The following is a 21130-nucleotide window of genomic DNA, read 5'->3' as shown; positions in this document are numbered from 1 at the left end:
AATGGTGACTATCGGTGGTTTCCTTTAGCCTTGTCTATATCAGACAGGTTTGCTGGTACAGCTAATTAGACGCAGCTTATTCTGGGAAAAGGGTTCCCCAGATGAAATGAGCTATACTGGCAGAAGGAGTCTGTGCTCACATAACTGTGTCTACACTAGGGATTTTGCCAGTGCAGCTCTGTTGGTAAAATAATTCACACCCTGGCTAACAGCTATGCCAGCAAAAAGTGTTCAGGGTGGAGCAGCCCTTTGTCTGCACTCAGGGCTCGTATCTGTGTGGTTACAATCGTACCTGGAACTGGGGCAAAACCCCACTGTACACAGGGCTTGTAAAGCTGATAAAAAAATTGTCCTTTTTAAAAAAAAAATAGAAACTTGAGATTTCAATTGAATAAAAGGTCTCCCACAGACGTCTCCTTTCCTTTGACATTTTCATTTAAAAAAAAATACCTCAAAGCTGAAAATCTTTATCCCAAACTTGACAGTTATTCTGTTTGTGGCTCAAAAGTTTAAAAAACAAAACAAAACCCACAAATGAGTCTGGGGGTTTTCAGTGGGATTCCCCCCCTCCTCCATTTGTCACAATTTCCCCCCAGGGGAAGAACCAAACAAAAACATTTTCCCATCAGCTCTTAAAACAGCATGGTTTTTACTGGGTGAAAAGTGTCTCGTTGCTATTCTCAAACACGACCCCAAGCAACAAAACAGCAGGGCCTTTGGGGTTTTTTTGTTTTTATTTTTAAACTGGACCAAATTTTTCAATATTAAAATAAATCATGCTGAGGCTTTTTGAACGTGGTGTCAAATATCTCATGCAGTCCTGTCAGCCTCTCCAGCTATCCCCATTCCTGCTCCCACGGCAGTCAGTGGGCCCAGTTCTGCGCCCCTGCACCTTGTATCACACCCCTGGCAGAATGGCAGTGCTCTACATCCACTTTGTGCAGCTGCAAATGGCATAACACAGGTGGCCCAACAACAGGGAATCGGCCTAGTGTCTTGCCATGGCTTCAACAGAGCACAAGCTGGCAGGCTCCTCGTTGTACAGGACACACATACGTACTAGATTGCTCTGGGCACTCGCTAGCCTGTTGGGGTAATAAAACTGTGCCTCCAGCTCCCAGGTAAATACCATAACAATGAGTATCCAATCCAGCCAAACCCAGCACAGATTGATTCATGGTTTATGAGGGGACTAAATGCACCAGTCATGCACATCGCAACAGAACACACAGTAAATGCTTTGTCCTTGGCTTTTAAACAGCCCTGAAGCAGGAGGTTCCTGGCAGAGGACACTTGTCGATCCACCCTAGGCTGAATTTGTTGATCTGATGCTCCTCTGTGGACTTGGGCTTTAACTTGAGTGAGATACAAGGTGAGTTTGCTAAGCAGCATCTGCCCTAGCAAAGCCACTGCTCATATTTCAGTAACTGCCACAACTATGCACTGCTCCAGTGCCAGCAACCAGTAAGCACTAGGTAGGTCCGGTGCAGGCATTGCTACCGCGGTCTCACACACAGCTACCCTGTGGTGGTAAAATGCCCAGGCCCTGCCTATGCTAGCCCCTAGGCCCCTGCTGCCAGCCCCTGACGCAGAGAAATAATGTTGGTGAGGCAGGCCAGGCCTGCCCTGGGAAACTGGAACCCAGAATCCTCGACTGCGGCAGCTCCCCAGTGCTAGCTACAGGGAAAGCGGTCCTCAGCATGGCAGCTCGGGGGCAGGAACGGTCTTTTTGTTCTGTGCTTGTACAGCCCCCAGTACAGTGGCAGCCTGGCCCATGATTGGGGCTCCTTGGTGCTACAGTAATATAAAGAATAACAGCGTTAATGCCGTCATCTAACCCTGAGCCCTGGCTCCTTTAACACTCCCACCAGGACAGTGCATCAGTGGTGAGTCATGGGCTTCGAGTGGCACCAGTGCTGACACTGTTGTAGGCCTGATGCCCAGGGATGTCAGCCATGGGTGGCCAGGCCCTGGCAAAGCTCCACAGGTACAACCCCCTTGTGCAGATGTTCTAAACTCAGATTAGCCCTTCTCGGACGTGGGATAAATTGTGCAGGTGCAAATCCCAGCTCTGGAGTTTGCGCTGTCTGCGACAACGGTGAACACCAAGGGTTACAATCAAGGCAAATCCTCAGTGTAGGCTGGAGATCATGATTCAGTGTTGCTGCCTATCACAGACAGTCTGGTCTTTTACATTAGTTATATGACTGTTGTGTCAGTGTGCCCAAAGGCCTGGGTGATGGGCACACGCTAGAGAACGAGAGCAAGCATGGTCGCTAAGGCTGCTAAGCAGTTTTGGTTATTAACCAGCTTTAACTCATTGTGACATTCACCTTTTCAGATGACACTTTCCATGCTCCAGCTCCTCTCCTGTCCTCACTTGCTCACCAGCCCGCATCAGGCAGTGTACGTGTCTAGCGGGCCTAACAGCAGCAGAGGAGTGGCTTGGCGTAACTACCCATCCTGGGTTCCAGCAGGCCCCATAGCAGCTGAAGTGTCGCCTAGCTGTCTGCAGAGGGTCTTCCAGCAACAGGCCTGACCAGTGATGAGCTCCCAAAATCCTAATAACTGGTTCCCTTCTGGGTCCTCAGCAGCACTTCGCGTGTGTGTGTGTGTGTGTGTGTGTGTGTGTGTGTGTGTGTCTTCACTCGCTCTGGGTTTTTCGGTGGCATTTTGGTGGTGAGTCCTTCACCTGGAGCAAGTGAAGACACCCCACCCACTCCCCGCCGCTGAAGACCCAGTAGGGAACCGCACGGTGAGTACAAGTCCCACGTGCCTGTCTCCCCCACATCCGACCCCAACCCACGTACTGCCTCCGACTGCCCCCCTCAGAACCCGCAACCCATCAACCCCCCCGCTCCTTGTCCCCTGACCACCACCACCCCAAGACCCCCCACCCTAACTGCCCCCCAGGACTCCACCCCCCACCCAACTCACCCTGCTACCTGTCCCCTGACTGCCCTGACCACATCCACCACCACCTTGTCAGACCCCTGGAACTCCCACACCTACCCAACCCCCCCGTTCCCCGTCCCCTGACTGCCCCTCCAGAACCTTCGGCCCTTCCAACTGCTCCCTGCCCCTTACCCAACCCCTCTTCCCAGCCCCCTTACCATGCTGCTCAGGGCTGTGTATATGGATGCCGCGCGACCCGCTGGAGCTAGCAGCCACATCCCCTTTCCCCTTTCAAGGCGGCAGGAGCTGCAGAGCTGCCCAGAGCGCTGGCGCCGGCGGTGTGGCACACTGGAGCTCTGCAAGGGGGGGAAGGGAAGTGGGGGAGAGGCCGGGGGAGCCTTCTCTGCTGGCAGCTCAGGTGGGCCGGACAGGACGGTCCTGCGGGCTGGATGTGGCCAGTAGACCGGAGTTTGCCAACCCGCCAGCCCCTTTAATAACCAGTTCTACACTAGTTTCTAAATTTAACAACCGGTTCTTGCGAACCAGTGCGAACCGGCTCCAGCTCACCACTGGGCCTGACACACTAATGCACTAATTACCGGTAATAATAGGAACAAAGGCCAGGACAAGCAGTGCACAAGAACCGGAAGACAAGTCTGGCTGGACTAGCTCAACCCTCCCAGAACAAATGCAAAGAAAAAACACGAGTAGGTAATAAAAGCCATATACAGCTCTTATTAGCCCTAACCCACCTCGGGCACGGCTCAGGGCTAGCACCTCTGCTTGGAAACAGCATCTCCGGGGGTCAGAACTCTGCAAGTGGAAAGAGGGAGGGCAAAGCATTAGTGAATTTTAAAATTACAGCGAAAATACAGGCAGTGCCATCTCCGCCATGTGGCTCCCAGTAGGAATCAGTATAGAAAAAATTCAGCATTCAAAAATCATGAGTCAGGCCCCCCAAAATCATGAGATTTTTTTAAAGAAAATCAGTGTTAGATTCTCTTTGTTTACCATCTGGTTTTGAGCCTTTAGGAATCACATTTTCAAGCTTTCCTCGCAGCTAAGTGAGCTAGCAACTTGCTTTAAAGGAGGGGTGGGGGAGGGGCTGAGATTCTGATGTATTCACGTGACTCCTGGAGCTGGGGCTTTAAGGAAAACACCAAATATTATGCAGTGTTAAAAAAAACAAACAGAAAGAAAATGACAGAGCTGGGCAGTGTTGTTGATCCAGAAGACTGGTGCTACAGACCCAGCTTTGGAACAGTTTCTAGGAGGAACCGTTCAGTGGGCTAGACCCCCTCCCCCAGGGCCCTCACTCTTTCTCCAGGGAAGGGCCCGCTGCCTGACCACCTTCGAGACGGGCCTTCTGGGGCTCCAGCCCCCCTGCCTCACACTGGGAGTTCTGTGCAGCAAGTCCCACTGAGCCAGACTCCCGTGGAGACTTGTGCGCTGTGCAGGGATTAACGCCCCTCAGCCAGCGCTGTCACATCCGTCGGGTTTAGTCAGCAGCTGGAGCTCAGCATAGGAAGCCCCGGATTAGCCCAGAGACCTGAAGGTGAAAGCGCAGCCCATCCTGGTCAGCCCAGTCCAGGGCCCAGCCAGGGGAACAGTGAACCCACCATTCAGGCTTCTATCTCAGACCTAGTCTACACTAGCAAATTAGCTCCGTTTAAACTACGTCGGTCAGAGATGTGAAAAATCCACGTCCCACAGTAGCGTTGTTAAGCTGAGCTAAGCCCCATATAGACAGTGCTAGGTAGGAAGAATTGTAAGTTCTGACATACCCCCAGGGCAAGTCTACACTACAAACTTGCACCAATTGAACTGTCAGCAGGGGGTATTGCAGGACGGCCTCTGAAAGGCAGCACCAGTCGATGTAAGCAATGCAGTGTTGACACTGAGAGCTTGTCCACACTGGCAATTAACACACACACACCCCCCTGAGTGCAGCAAGCTGCAGCGCTGTAAAGCGCCAGTGTAGGGAGTTGCGCCCTTTGTTGAGGTGGGGTTTTTAGAGTGCTGGGAGAGCTCTCCCAGCGCTGCACTGCGACCACACAAGGCACATTAAAGCGCTGCAGCAGCAGCCAGTGTAGACTAGCCCTGACACTGCATCAACCTCACTACGTCGACCTAAGCGCTGCACCTCTCACAGAGTTGGAATTAGGTTGGTGTAGTGCGGGTGTTACGTGGTGGGAGCTTCATTTTAGGGCATGTCTACGTGATGAAATTAGGTGGATTTTATAGAATTCGATCTTTAGCAACCGATTTTATACAGTCAGTTGTGCGTGTCCCCACCAAGCACATTAGGTCGGTAGCTATCCCACAGTCCCCCTGCCCCTTGGAATTCTGGGTTAAGCTCCCAATGCCTGATGGGACAAAAACACTGTCGCGGGTGAGTTTAGGTACATGTTGTCAGTTTCCCCTCCCTCCCTCCCTCCTTGAAAGCAACAGCAAACAATCATGTTACACCTTTTTTCCTGGGTTACCCCTGCAGACGCCATAGCACGGCAAGCATGGAGCCCGCTCAGCTGCACACTGCTTTTGTGAGCATTGTAAACACCTCGCGCACTATTCTGTGCAGAGCCTAGCTAGGAGCTGGCAGCATGAGGAAGATTGTGAGGAGGACATGGACACAGATGTTCCTGAAAGCATGGCATGTAGCGACTGGGATATCATGGCGGCATTGGGGCATGTTGATACAGTGGAACACTGATTCTGGGGCTGGCAAACAAGCACAGACTGGTGGGACCGCAGAGTGTTGCAGGTCTGGGATGATTCCCAGTGGCTGTGAAACTTTCACATGCGTAAGGGCACTTTCATGGAACTTTGTGACTTGCTGTCCCCAGCCCTGAAGCACAGGAATATCAAGTTGAGACCTGCCCTGGTGGGGGAGATGGGAAGGACAAGGCCACATTGCTTATTCTAGCCACACCACAAATCAAAGTTGTTTGAATGACACCCTTCTGTTGCTTGGGCCATCCTCTGGAGTTGAGTGGGTGGGTGCCTGGAGCCCCCCCACCCACATATACACACATTCTTGGGCATTTGGGTGAGGAGGCTATGGAACTCGGCGAGGAGGGTAGGCAGTTACATAGTGGATGCAGTGGGGGTCTGTACTCTAGTTGCCTTTCCTGCATTTCCACTGGATGCCTCATCATGTCTGTTTGCTTCCCCATTAACCTCAGCGTCTCCTCCTGCATGTTCCGATCACACTGTATGCTTTCCTGGCCTCTGCCACCGAATGCCTCCATGCATTCAGCTGTGCCCTATCAGTGCGGGAGGACTGCATGAGCTCTGAAAACGTCATGAGGAGTGCGTTTTTTCTAATCTGCGATAACCTCAGGGATGGAGATGATACGGGGGGCACAGAAACATTTGCAGCTGCAGAGGGGGAACAAGGGAGAGTAGAATTTAAGATGATACATTTCTGAGAACAAAAGGGAGACTCTTTCACAGTGAATCAAGCAATTCACAGCAGACAGCACATGTTTTAGGTACAAGGTCGCATTTTGCCTTTTATATTGAGCGCCTGCTGGTATGGTGACACATCACACATGGCTGGGCAACAGAGTTCAGTTTCCAGGCAGCCATGGTAAGCCAAAGGGTACGTGTGGTTGGCTTCTGCGTTCATAACATGTGGGAATGGTTTTAAACTGCAGCACCTTCCTTTCCCATAGCAACCAATGCCACTTGGTTTTGCCATTTAAAAGAAGGGCCTGCAGTTGCCGTTTAAAAGGAGGGGCTGCAGGTTTCTGGATGGATGTGCAGCACAACTCTCCCCCCACCCTCCCCTGCATGTCTGTTCTCCAGGATGATCCCTTTTAGCTAAGCACAAACAGCCCAGCATGCCCAGGGTTTAATGTGCTGGGGATCACCAAACAGAGGGGATTACTGTTCCCTTACAAAACTTCCCCTATTTCAACCAGGTGAGCATGAATGGTATCACTCTCCTGAGGCTGACACAGAAAGATAAATATCAAATGTTGCATGAATGTGACCAAACCCCAGGACCATTCGCTGTCATGCGTTGTGCTGCAATGATTCCAGTCCACTTGCTACTGGCTTGGCGTGGTAAAGTGTCCTACCGTGGAGGATGAAATAAGGCAGCCCTCCCCAGAAACCTTCTGCAAAGGCTTTCAGAATACTTCCAGGACAGCTTCATGGAGATGTCCATGGAGAATTCCCGCTCCATACCCAGACACGTTAACAGACTTTTCCAGTGGCTGTACTGGCCACAAATGCATCCCAGTTCTTCAGGGCAAATCAAACATTAAACACAATTGCTTTTAACCCCTGTAGTGTAGTTACAAATGGGCACTCACCAGAGATACCTTCTCCATCTTCAGGGTCCAGGAACAATTCACCCTGGGAGGGTATTGGCTCCAGGGTGATGAAAAGGTCCTGGCTGCCAGGGAGAACAGATTCTCTGCTTGCCTGCTGCACATTCTCATCATCATCATGCACAAAATCCTCATCTGTATTGTGTGAGACTCCACCCTTGCGGGTGTCCATGGACAGTGGTGAGGTAGTGGTAGGATCCCCCCTGTGGCAAATTGCTGGCATTATTATGATGGGTCCCACACTTTCTCCTCTTGTGGGGGTTCAGGGCACCATTTCTCACCCCTGAACTGGGGTATCAACTGTCCCACTAGTGTCCCAGAAAAGGGGAGTGGAGAGGGAGGGACCCGGGCCCGCCCTCTACTCCGGGTCCCAGCCCAAGAGCCCTAGGGATAGCGATGAACTTCTTGAACTAGCAATTCCTTCCCCGGGCTACTTCCCTCTCCAGCCCTTCAGCTTGTGGGGTTTCCTAACCTCTCTCCACTTGTGTCTATAGAGTCCCTCTGCTCTGCACAAGCCAGGTTTCCCTTTACCTATGGCCTTGGTCTTGGTCTTCTGGCCCACCACAGCACTTCTCCAAACTGCTCTCCTCCAAACTGCTTTCTGCTCCAACACCAAACCACTCCGCTTCAACTCCTCCAACTATCTGATTGAAGTGGGGGGCGGGGGGGTGTTATCAGGTGACTGGCTTCAGGTGCTCTGATTGGCTTAATTGGTTTCAGGTGCTTGAATTAATCTGTAGCAGCCTCTCTTCCCTGTACAGGGAGTAAGGGTCTCATCATCCTGGGGCTTACGTATCTCCCATCGATCACTCTCCTGCTGCCCTCTGCTGTGCTATATCACACCCCCTAGAATGGTATGCAGCTGATCAGAAAAGCGTCATGTCTGGGGCTCTGAAAATAAAGGCCCTGGGTTCATTTCCCCATGACTGCCAGTGCCTGGGCTGAAGTAGAATTCATAAAAATATTGCAGAAGATTCCTACTTCAGCACAGGCAGTCATGGGGAAATGAACCCAGGGCCTTTATTCTCAGTTTTCCAGCACTTTGGCTAAAAAGGATCAATGCTGTTAGTAGTAGGCTCTTACCTTATTTTGGGGACCAGCCACTACAAGGGACAACACGCTTGGCCAGAGAGAAACATCCACTCGACTGAACTCAAAGGATTGAGTTGAACTGGACTGAACTCCTTCCCACCCGCCTCCACCTTGCCTTCTTCCCTCTTTCACAAACCCTCTGGCCCCACCCTCCACAGACAGCAATCTCCTTTCGAGCTGTGGTTGCTGGTCCAGCTGTCAGTTGAGGGGTACTTGGGGGCATTAGCCTCTTTGCTTGTGCCTGCTTGGCTGGCATGTGCTCAGGCATGGCCAACACAGCTCTGAACATAGGTGCTGTGCACCATTGCTTGAGGCCACACTCCCACCCTGCCTGTAGGGGCACACCCCTCCTTTGAGACTGACCTTCATAAAGCACCTGGAGATCTGTAGGTGAAAAGCTACAGAATCATAGAATATCAGGGTTGGAAGGGACCTCAGGAGGTCATCTAGTCCCTACTCCTGCTCAAAGCAGGACCAATTCTCACCTAAATCATCCCAGCCAGGGCTTTGTCAAGCTGGGCCTTAAAAGCCTCTAAGGAGGGAGTTTCCACCACCTCCCTAGGGAACCCAGTCCAGTGCTTCACCATCCTCCTAGTGAAATCGTTTTTCCTAATATCCAACCTAAACCTGCCCCACTGCAACTTGAGACTATTACTCCTTGTTCTGTCATCAGGTATCACTGAGAACAGTCTAGCTCCATCCTCTATGGAAACCCCCCTTCAGGTAGTTGAAGGCTGCTATCAAATCCCGCCTCACTTTTCTCTTCTGAAGACTAAACAATCCCAGTTCCCTCAGCCTCTCCTCATAAGTCATGTGCCCCAGCCCCCATATCATTTTTGTTGCCTTCTGCTGGACTCTTTCCAATTTGTCCACATCCTTTCTGTAGTGGGGGGACCAAAACTGGATGCAGTACTCTAGGTGTGGCCTCACCAGTGCTGAATAGAGGGGAATAATCACTTCCTTCCATCTGCTGGCAATGCCCCTACTTATACAGCCCAATATGCCTTTGGGCTTCTTGGTAACAAGGGCACACTGCTGACTCATATCCAGCTTCTCATCCACTATAATCCCCAGGGCCTTTTCTGCAGAACTGCTGCAGGGTTGGCTGCCACCCAAGTGCCCCTTCATGGCTAACAGTTGCTATGCAGTGCTCTGCCCCATTGTCTCCTTCACTGGAGTCCTTACGCAAACTCAACAGCCCAAAGGAAGTTCAAGCAGTCCCCATGTAGGGTCCAACTCATTAATTCTTCGAGTACACACTGGCCCTCCTGAACCTAGTTCAGTGTCTCTCTCCCCTTAGCCGGGGAGTTCCCAGCCCTCTTCCCCAGAGCTGGGCACACTGCAAAGTTTCTGCAAGAGCTACTCTTCTTCCTTCTGTCTCCAGCAAGTGCCTCAGAGCTCTGCTACTGCAGCCTCCTGCTGCTCTTTGTAGGGACTAAGCTACTCTCCTTTAGGGTACGTCTACACTATGGGATTATTCCGATTTTACATAAACCGGTTTTATAAAACAGTTGTATAAAGTCGAGTGCACGCGGCCACACTAAGCACATTAATTCGGCTGTGTGTGTCCATGGTCTGAGGCTAGCATCGATTTCCAGAGCTTTGCATTGTGGGTAGCTATCCCATAGCTATCCCATAGTTCTCACAGTCTCCCCCGCCCCTTAGAATTCTGGGTTGAGAGCCCAGTGGCTGATGGGGCAAAAATCATTGTCAGGGGTGGTTCTGGGTAAATGTCATCATTCCTTCCTTCCTCTGGGAAAGCAACGGCAGACAATCATTTCGCGCCCTTTTTCCCTGGATTGTCCTTGCAGACGCCATAGCACAGCAACCATGGAGCCCATTCAGCTTTTTTTTTTACAGTCACCGTATGTGTACTGGATGCTGCGGACAGAGGCAATACTCCAGTGCTACACAGCAGCATTCATTTGCTTTTGCATGATAGCAGAGATGGTTACTAGTTGTTCTGTACCATCTGCTGCTGGTGTAAATTGGCAATGAAATGACGGTTATCTGTCCTTCTGTACTGTCTGCTGCTATCACGGGTGCCCCTTGCTGAGATCGGCTGGGGACGCAAAGGCGAAACTGGGAATGACTCCCTGAATCAATCCCTCCTTTATGGTTTCTAAAAATAGAGTCAGTCCTGCCTAGAATATGGGGCAAATGTACTAGAGAACCAGTGTATCAGAGAGTACAGCTGCTCCGTGTCAGATCCTGCAGAAATGATGAGCTACATGCCATTCACGGGGGTGCCCCTGCAACAACCCCACCCTTTGCTTCCCTCCTCCCCCAACCTTCCTGGGCTACCATGGCAGTGTCCCCCCCCATTTATGTCATGAAGTTATAAAGAATGCAGGAATAAGAAACAGTGACTTGTTAGTGAGATAAAATGAGGGGCAAGCAGCCTCCCGGTGCTATGACAGTCCAGGGAGGACATTAAGCAGTGTGGGGGAGAGGATCCCAGCATCCCACTGCTATGCTAGTCCAGGCAGGACAGAATCTTTTCTTTACACAGGAAAGGGAGGGGGCTGATGGAGCTCAGCCCCCAGTTGCTATGATGAGGACGGTTACCAGCCGTTCTGTCCCATCTACTGGGAATGACCAGGAATCATTCCTACTTTTACCCAGGCACCCCCGGCTGACCTCACCTGAGGCCAGCCAGGAGCACTCATGGGCTGATGGTGACGATGGATATCAGTCATATTGTACCATCTGCCACCAGGGAGGGGAGAGGAGCGGATACTGCTCTTCACTGCTGCAGCATCACGTCTACCAGCAGCATTCAGTAGACATAGGGTGACACTGAAAGAAGTCAAGAAACGATTTCTTTCCCTTTTCTTTCACGTGGGTGCGGGGGAGTAAATTGACAAGCTATTCCCTGAACCACGCCGGACAATGTGTTTGAACCTACAGGCATTGGGAGCTCAGCCAAGAATGCAAATACTTTTCGGAGACTGCTGGGGACTGTGGGATAGCTGGAGTCCTCAGTACCCCCTCCCTCCCTCCATGAGCGTCCATTTGAGTCTCTGGCTTCCTGTTACGCTTGTCACGCAGCACTGTGTAGCCTGTAGATTTTTTTTTTCAAACGCTTTGGCATTTCGTCTTCCGTAACGGAGCTCTGACAGAACAGATTTGTTTCCCCACACAGCGATCAGATTCAGTATCTCCCATACGGTCCATGCTGGAGCTCTTTTTGGATTTGGGACTGCATCGCCACCTGTGCTGATCAGAGCTCCATGCTGGGCAAACAGGAAATGAAAATCAAAATTTCACGGGGCTTTTCCTGTTTACCTGGCCACTGCATCCAAGTTCAGATTGCTGTCCAGAGCAGTCACAGTGGTGCCCTGTGGGATACCGCCCGGAGGCCAATACTGTCGATTTGCGGCCACACTAACTCTAATCTGATATGGTAATACCGATTTTAGCGCTACTCCTCTCATCGGGGAGGAGTACAGAAACCGATTTAAAGAGCCCTTTATATCGATATAAAGGGCCTCGTAGTGTGGATGGGTACAGCGTTAAATCGGTTTAACGCTGCTAAAATCAGTTTAAACGTGTAGTGTAGACCAAGCCTAGGAAGCAGTCTGGGCTAGCCCTAGGCCCTCCAGCCATTAAGGGATGAGCTACCCTGTTACAGGGATAAGTTGTATATTTTCTGTAGTGCTCACTCATGCCGGATGAAATTCACCTCTGTTCAGAGAGGACTTAGTCTGCACAAGGGTTCATTCCATCTTTGGCGTGCAATTAGCCACCCACCCACACCTCCTGCTTGTGCCATGGAATAACCACACCCCTGGGAACATGAGCGCCTCCAAGCTTGAAAGCCCCTATTGCTTTATACAGCATGTCACTCAGTGCTGGAATTGTATGTGATCTCAGCCTCAGTTCTGGCACTGGTCCAGCTCCTAGTATATCAAGTCTTGGACCTCAATCAAAGGTAATTTTCAAAGCCTGATAAAGAAAGGAATCCACATTACCCTCCCTTAGTTCCTCTCACATGCTTCATAGCACTTACAGGGTAAGTGAGGCAAAAGCCAAGGATAAACACATGACCAATTGTGCCAGCTGGATGGCCTCCGCCTCCTGAGGTGAGGGAAATGCTCTGCTTCCATTGCACTAGGCGCTGTGGCTATTGCACATCCAGTATGTCCATGGGGTGGCATTTCAGCTGGCAGGTCTTGCAGAGCGGCAGATCCACCATTCATGCCCCCATCAATCTGCTGAGCTCTGCTGCCCCAAACTCCCCCAGAACTGCCATGGAAGAAGCATGCTCATCTTCCCGCTGGGTGCAGATTTTCTGCCTTTTCCCCTCCTCACTTCAATGGAACGGCACTATTCCTGCTGCCAGTTGGGCCTTAAATCCCCACACAATGGGTAGCCTGTGTTCCTCTGGTGTTCTGCTGTGCCCAGAGGAGCAGAGTCTAAGCAGTATAAGCCAGTGGCGTGCATTGTGGCTGTGCTGGGAGGACCCAGGCCAGCGACTGAGCCTGCAATAGGACCACCCCTTCCTCAGTCCTATTCCAGTCACTCTCCTCTAGCAGATGCTGTTTGCTACATCCCTCCTGAGAAACAACTGGTTTAATTACTACGTGAGCTGCATCCACTCACAGAGGAAGGCGATGGGGTGTTTGGCTCAGTGCCACTGCAGCTGGCTCAAGGTAAACAGCCTTGCTCTCCTGTGTGCCGGTAATGTCCTCGGAGAGATGCCTCTGGTGGGAAAGGAGCAGAGATGGAACCAGAGCAAGATTCTACTCTCCATGAGGCTTTTGAAAGAGGCAAGACCCTTGACTTGAGTCTAGCACCTGCGAGGCTGGCTTGGTTTGTCTGGTGCCACCCACCCTCTATTTGTAGTCAATACCTAATGAGTCAGCGGAAGGCAAATCACTAAATCATCCTTCGAGTGCCCCTAGGGATTATGCAACAAGCAACTGCAGGGGAAAGATTTCTGATTTTCCTTTCTGGCCTTGGCTGATAAGCAATTTATTTCCCAGACCAGGGGCTTTCATTCTCCTTATCTCTGCTTGCATAACTGCTACACCTAAAAACAATAAATGTGACCCACGTGTGCATTCATTTTATCAGCGTTACCCTGAGCAGCTAGCCAAAGCCTGGAGCCCTGCCAGCTGTTTCTGTTAAGATGAGAAATTGACGATGGGGCCAGTTATCTCTCTTACAAAGAAGGTGCCAAGTCCTGCTCCCCTGAGCACAGGAGGAACCAAGCAACAGGAGACAATTTCTTTGCTCACAATTTCAAGCTCTTTTCAGCAAGCCGTCTGCCCAAAAGATCCCTCTCTAACTTCTTATTAGGGTCATGCTTTCTGTGCATGTTCAGCTGTGTCTGGCTTTCTGCTGTCACTCTTGTGTTTCTTCCCTTCTCACACACACAGACGCTACTGAGGCAATGCCACCTGCACACAGACTCAGATGTGCCTTGGTTTGGGGCAGTGACTTGCCTGTGTTTTGGGTTGAGGCCCATGTTGTTTCTTACATTTGTCCCAAATGAAGGGGGCCCTACACTCAGGGGCGGCTCTAGACATTTTGCTGCCCCAAGCACGGCGGCATGCTGGGGGGGCGCTCTGCCAGTCGCCGGTCCCACACCTCTGATGGACCTCCCGCAGGTGTGCCTGCGGAGGGTCAGCTGGTCCCGCGACTTCGGTGGACCTCCCACAGGTGTGTCTGTGGAGGATCCACTGGTCCCGCGGCTCTACCGAAGCCGCAGGACCAGCGGACCCTCCACAGGCATGCCTGTGGGAGGTCCACCAGAGCCGCAGGACCAGCAGACCCTCCGCAGGCATGCCGCCGAAGGCTGCCTGCCTGCCACCCTCCCAGCGACCGGCAGAGCGCCCCCCGTGGCATGCCGTCCCAAGCACGCGCTTGGCGTGCTGGGTCCTGGAGCTGCCCCTGCCTACACACACAAATTTCAGTGACATTTTGCCAGCCCACAGCAATATATCTCTGGGATTTGGTGTTTCTTGTAGTGCTGGCTAAAAGACAACAGAGTTAAGTCTGACCTAGTTAGCTTTGGTCAGCAGGTACCAAAAGACAGTGGCTGTTGACAGCCCCAGTTGCAGATACTCTAACTGAAACTATAGGGCAGTGTCTTCGCTCTTTTTGAAGTAGGGCCACTTTGGCAAAAAACTTTCAGTGTGAGAGCCACACCAGCTACTAAATTAACCCAGTGCGTACAACTCCTTAACGATGTAATGTTACAGAGCCACTCGTATAACTAAAACAGTCTACTTGTACAATAAAACAATACTCCTTTTATACAATAATAACCAGGAGAATATATGGAATTAAAAAGGCACCTCTGCAAATAAACTTTTTAAGAGCAGAAGAATGCAAAACTTACTTTAAAAACTGGATGAGCGGAAGTGTGCCTGTTCCTCCTTGACTTTGCTCATGCAGTATTCGAAATCTGTCATCGCAAGCCCAGTAAGGCAGTTCAAATGTTCGTTGGTCAATTTGTTACTCTGTTTTCTTTTCATCTCTCTGACAGAGGTGAGGACTCTAGGGTGGAGCTGGGGATGAGGGGTTTGGGAGGGGGCTAAGGGTTGGGAAGAGGGTTGGGATGCGGGGAGGGGGTGAAGGCACTGGCTGGGAGTGTGGGCTCTGGGGTGGGTCAGGGGTTGAGGAGTTTGGGGTGCAGGCTACCCCAGGGCTGGGGCCAGAGGACTTCCCCCAGCCCTCTCCCCGCCAGCAGCAGCTAGCTCTGGGGAAGGTGTTTGTCTCTTCCTGCCGGCAGGCAGCACAGAGCTCTGGGGGAGGGGCCCCTCCCTCCCCTCCGGCAGCAGGGAGCTCCGGGGCCAGGGGAGAGGCACCCAGAGCCCTGCACGCCCCAACTTGCTCCCCTCCCCAGTTCCCGCCCTGCCCCCCCTCCTCTCCAAGTCCCTGCTGCAGGGCTCTTTAGAGCTGCTGCACGGCTATTTGTAGCCTGCCACGCGGCCGCACAGCTTAGAGGGAAGGTAGCGAGCCGCACTTTGGGTCGACGAGAGCTGCCATGGCTTGTGGGCCCTGCACTGATATAGGTGCTCATTCCTCTAACCACTAACGTAGGGGCAGGAATCTGACTGGTCCTATGGTGAGCGGGGGAAGACACTAGCTGGAAACCTTGGCCTTTTAGGCAAGAACTGTCATAAACAAAGAGCTGGAAATCAGTTAAAAGCCGAGACTCTGACTGGAGGGCCAGAGATTGAGAGGCACTGACTGCAGCTGCAGCCAGCTCAGTACTGTGGGGACGTGACTGAGACAAAGTGGGGGTTACCTAAACTTGCGAGGAAAGGCCAATGCACGGGGATGAGAATGAGTGTACAGACCCTTTGTTGTTTTAACCCATTTCCTCCCTGTTGTATTCCTCTGGATAAATAAATCGGACTTGGTTTGGAACAAGTTCTTTGTCCGGCACTGCACTTTCATACTGGTCATGGTCAGTCACAGGGAAATCTAAGCAGGAGCCAAAACCCAGGTGGAGCTGATGAGTTACTAGGATAGCGAACAAGTGTTCTTTGACCTGGCAGCCCTGTGTGAAAGGGGGGGATTGTGGGATTCCACCCTAACAGAAGTACAGGCATGGACCCGTCATTTGGCAAGGGGATTTAATGAGAGGTCAAAGACACAGCTTGTCCTCAAGTGTAACAACTGGTTATAAAATTATATAGCCCTAGTGTTTGCTTGCATGATCTCTGGCTGTAAATTTCCACCAAGGGAATAATATGCAACATGGCCCATTGTTTATCTTGGTCCTGCTTTTCCTGCCCTCTGATCAAACACACTCCCACCTTGATCAGATGTCAGGGCACAGAACAAACAGGAGGGACTCATCAGCATTTTCAAATGTGGAATAACTCAATCGATTCCCCTTTAACACTGTTCCTTCCCAGAGTGTAGAATCATAGGGCCAGATTGTCGGCTGTGCCATTCCTGGAGCAGGGAAAGATAGCCTTAAAACACCTTTGCACTTCGCCTCGTCTGGGACCTGCCCTCCCATGTAAATTGGAGAAATCTCAGTTATTCTAATTTATGGTCCCACGTGCTGCAAACCAGAGAACATCTATAGTGCAGTGCATTCTGGCCACACCCCTCCTACGCAGCAGAGCAGCCCTGTCGCCAGTCAGCGAGGTATTCCCAGGACGTGTTATTGCCCTGGTTCAGATCCTCTGGATAGACAGTCACTAGGCCACTGTGTTGGGTCCCACATGCTGGGCCCCTGTGCTTTAAGCTTCCCTGAGTCTGAGCAGAATCCAGGCTCTGGATTCTTAGGCACACATTTGGATGCAGATTCTCTTTCTAGCACCCCGTTTGAAGAGCTAAGACCCCAGAGTTCAATTGCTTAGGTCCTGAAACCTCTTCTGGCTCCCCCAGACTCCCCAGTTGCTTAAGCAAACCCTCCCCCAGAGCTCCCGCCTGGGGGGCACTCTGGCTCTTGGTTCACTGCTTCAGGAACACATGCTAGGTGAAGCAAACAGATGCAGGCTTTGCAGAGAGTAACTATAAGTGATCACTAGTTCAGACAGCACAAGAGATATACAGATCCATACAAAATAAGAAACACCTGTACCCCCATTCACTGCATCTGCTTCCTCACCACTCTGAGCATTCTTAAGGGGTTGGTAAGAGTCAGGGAGCCCCACTCTTGCATATGACGTCTCCAAATCATGGAGTCTCTCTCTGACCTCTGCTGTCAGTTTCCTTCAGCTTGGCTGGGCCTGTAGACTTCCTCCTAAGTGCCTCCTTTTGTTTCCCCTTCTCTCTCCCTCCCTCCATATTTTTAAAGGGATGGCCAACCACCTCATCCTCTGAGGAAATTCCACTTCTCCAGAAACCCCTTCCTGCAGACCACTTGGCGTAACTGGATCCTTCCCACTCAGGCATCCCCATTTTCCTGCCAGAGCAGAGTCACTACAATATTCACGACTCCGTTTGTTTGTTCTGTAGCCTCTCCAGGCAACAGGGTGTGTGGCAGGTGATAGTGCCCTGGTCAGCCCATGGCTGGTTAATACCCAGAGAGGGCTGGAGCTGGACACAGAGTTCATAAAATGCATCAGAATTCATAAGGTGTCATGTCCATAGAAAGATCATCATAGGACGCCATTTCCACCCATGCTGAGGCCTCTGCAGGCTGCCGTGTAAGTGAGCCGTAGGCCCTACATCGGCAATCTCTTCTCACTGTGTCCCTCACCCATTCTCCTAACCCTCTTTGGACTCTTATACCATGGCCGCCCATTGTGTGGCATCCGAGCACCGTGTCCAATTAGGAAATTAACATTTCTGCAGCATTGCCAACCCCAAGAACTCAAAAATCAGGAGTGGACCCCTCCATCCCCCCCAGCTCATCAGACTGGCTTAAAATCAGGAGATCTGAAAAATACTGAATTCCAGGTTCTTTCCTTGCCTGTCTGTGGTGGAGTACTGGGGAGGAGGAGCGGGCGTGTCAGGGTTTTAAGTTTTTCTCCACAACCAGCAGGGCTAGAAATGTTTTTCTTTATGAAGTGAAAGCTGGTATTTTCAGGTAATCAGATGACTCCAGGGGATGGCGCTATACATAGGTGCTAGAACGAGGGATGCTGGGGGCAGGGGGCTGCTGCACCCTCTGGCCTGAAGTAGTTTTCATTATATAGTTTATAGTTTGGTTCAATGGCTCTCAGCACCCCACTATACACGTTGTTCCAGCATCCTTGGGGCTCTAAGGGATATCTTAAGAATTGGCTACATTGTTTCTGGACATTTTTGATCTTACCTAAAAGACAAGACAACCGCAACTGGACAGATCACAGGCAGGAATGGTGCATCTGGCAGGGGATGTCTCCCTCCAGTCTCCACATCTCAAAGAAACTCCCAAGTCTCTGTCCCTTTTTGACCATGTGCTCCAGCTGGGCGATTCTAGAACCTCCCCCCAGCCAGGCTTCTGTGTAGAGAGTCCATTGTTACAGGGGCTGGGCTGGTAGCTGAGAGAGAAGCAAAGCTTCTGGCACTAGATTGCTCTGCACTGGCTTCTGAGCCATCATCAGGTCATTCAGCTCCAGGCCAAACTCCTGCTATTGCAGGGAGGTTCCACCATGAGATGAAGGTCACAATCCAAATTGGAGTTCACAGCTGGGTACAGGCATATCCCGTTCTCTCACATCCTTATTCAAGCAAACTGTGGTATTTTGTAGACTGTGTTGAAACTGCAAGTTGTCATCTTGATAGTGTATATAGGGGTGGGAGGTAGGGGGTAGTTTGTGTCCTGCTTTCAGGCCAAGGGGCACTGTAGCAAAGCCTGCGTTCAGACCCAGCCTGGAAAGAACAATCCTTTAAAGCAGGGTGGGGTAAGTTGTGTCATGCTGCCTCAGGGAGCAGCCTGTTTTCTCTCTCCCTGTGTATTTGGGTTCTTATGCATTTTGAATTCTATGAAATACAGTTGTGTTAGGTTGTAACCTTCCAGCAAGAGTATGTATGTGTTTATCTAACTTCTCGGTATGTATGTCATGAACACAGCATAAACTCCTCATTCTCCACTGCTTTGCCCCTCATAGAGAAAGAGGGAAAGGTCAGGGTGTGCTGGTGAAGGGAAGGGGAAATGCGGGGACAAGCGAGAGAGAGAGAGCAGGCCAGTTGGTAGAGAAAGAGGAGGCAAGGTATCCTGTGTAGCTTAAACCAGAGGGATGGGGAGAAGGCACGGGGGACCTGGTACATTCACTAACACATATGCTACTAGCCTGGGGAAAAGGTGATTGGACCTGCAGTCCAAGTGCAGTCAGATGTTAGAGGGTTTCCCTTCACCCCCTCCCTGGTCCTTGTTATGCACACAGAAAGCAGAAGACCAGAAGTATGAAGTGCAGGCAATGCGATGTTTATTGGGGTTAGTTCCAAGCAAGCATCTCTATAGCTCTACAAGCCAGCAGAGTCTGTTTCCCAGAGTTAAGTTCCCAGCTCTGATGCTACAGAGCATTGCCTGTGTCCCTATTTCCCAGCTCCTCCATACCTGCAATGCACATGCCTCGTCACACACGTTACAACTTATGGTCATGTTCCGTTCTGGAGGGTTGTGAGTCTGGATTCTTCATCCCACCTCTTTTGTATTCCATGGGAGGGGTAAGCAGTGAGGTAGTGCCAGGCTTTTCTTTCACTTTTAGTGTGTCTTATGCCTCCCCCCCAGCCACCTTGCCCCTCCTAACTGGTTGCTTGACCTTGGCTTGAGAGAGGAGCCAGGCAGCCTTCCACTGTATGCTTCTATATAAACATTTTATAAAGATGATGTTTAAATAATAAAAAAATGGTACAGAGTTTAAGTGTAGATGTTTCTGGTTATAAGGGAATAATGTACAGATTATCAGGGGTGCGAAGTTCGGTTTAAGATTGGATCGTGCAAGGAATACATAATCTGCAATATCCCCAGTTGGGGGTAAAAGGTTAATGGGTCAAAGTACAGACATTGAGATAAGAGGGTATGTTGTTCATATAATGGCTATATTCAGATGTGGAGTATAGTGAGTGGATATGATGATGAGGATGGCTTGACCCTCATTTGGTCAGATTTAACGTTCAGTGAGTTTATGGTTCTAGTTCATATGGTCCAAAGTATAAAGTCTCTCGGTCCCTTTCTCGTAGTTGATGCAGGATGTTGCTCTGGTTCACGCCTCCTGGTACTATCGGTGGCCGGTGATGTGTTCGGTTTAGATGTCCCTGGATCATCAGATGGTTTCTGAGACCATGAGGTGCCTCATGAGCCGTGCATAGGATCGACCGATCCCACAGGTCCATAGCACACGCTTGTTGCAGGGGTCCCAGGCGCCCAGGGCTCCGATGATCAGGGCGTCCATCTGCACCTCGTAGCCCTTCGCTCTCAGGGTGTTGGCCAAGGGAGCGTACTTTTCCAGCGTACAAGCTCAGGCTTCACAAAAGGCAGGGGTCCTGTTCTGGGCCTCATCGGCGATGATGACGTCAGGTTGCAGCTGGCTTTCAGTACCTGGGATGGCGCAGTTCACAGCGACCTCCCCCAGGTGCAGTGAGATGGCTTTCACCAGGAAGTTCTGGATGGCATTGTGGCACAGCTGCCAGGCTCTGGAGTGGGGCTTGCAGCTGCACAGGACGTCGGGCAGGATCTCGTTGGAGTAGCCGCACTTCCTGCAGCGCTTGTCTTGGTTCCCGTGGCAGAAGGTTCCGTTGAGCGGGACGCAGTTGTGCTGGGCACGGTGGATGAACCACCAGTTGGCGAAATGGGTGAAGCCACTCCTGGAGAGGAAGTGGTTGCTGGCGTCCCACTTGCTGGTCAGCTCGAAGACTTTGCCCTGGTCTGGTTTATGCTTCAGGGTTTCCACATACAGCACACTCCTACCATACCCTGTAACACTTTTAATTGTTCTTACCTTTTCCCATTATACTAACAAATCCGTCTGGCCAGGCAGAAGCAACAACACATAGTGTCTTTGTCCTTCACACATATTAATATAAGAGAGAAAAAATCAAACCCCAAATTCTATCTCAGGCTGACAAACAGGCCCAGATACTAACACTGGGGGCAACATGGAGTGTGAGCAGAGGGGAGTGCGGCTGGGAAGCACTGCACCCCCAGGGGAAGGGGGATACCTGACCTGGCCTGACCCCCATTCACTGCCCTTGGAAGGGCCAGCCCACGTGCCCTAGTGAAACCTCTTTCTTCCCAAGCCTGGGAGAGTGAGCAGCATGGGCTAAGTGCTGCTCTCCCTCAATCCAGCAGTGAAAACCTGAAGTAACTCCATCCCCACCAGGAGGGCTGACCAGGGTGGGGCAAGTGGGGCAATTTGCCCCAGGTCTCAGGCCCTGCAGGGGCCCCACAAGCCCTGGCC

The 21130-nt window shown here is 51.2% G+C and overlaps 1 long non-coding RNA gene across 1 annotated transcript in view; it reads left to right on the top strand.

Moving 5' to 3' along the window:
- LOC115637096 overlaps positions 1–2858 on the top strand; it is a 33272-nt gene extending 30414 nt beyond the window's left edge. Inside the window, exons 2-3 of the long non-coding RNA XR_003997153.1 lie at positions 1262–1372; positions 2342–2858. This is a non-coding gene — a long non-coding RNA (uncharacterized LOC115637096). The remainder of the gene's footprint in view (positions 1–1261; positions 1373–2341) is intronic.
- The last annotated feature ends 18272 nt before the right edge of the window (positions 2859–21130 follow it).

Source organism: Gopherus evgoodei, chromosome 18, assembly GCF_007399415.2.
Source record: "Gopherus evgoodei ecotype Sinaloan lineage chromosome 18, rGopEvg1_v1.p, whole genome shotgun sequence".
Lineage (NCBI taxonomy): Eukaryota > Metazoa > Chordata > Testudines > Testudinidae > Gopherus > Gopherus evgoodei.
The sequence above is the reverse complement of the archived record's forward strand: the minus strand, read 5'-3'. Positions and strand labels throughout refer to the sequence as shown.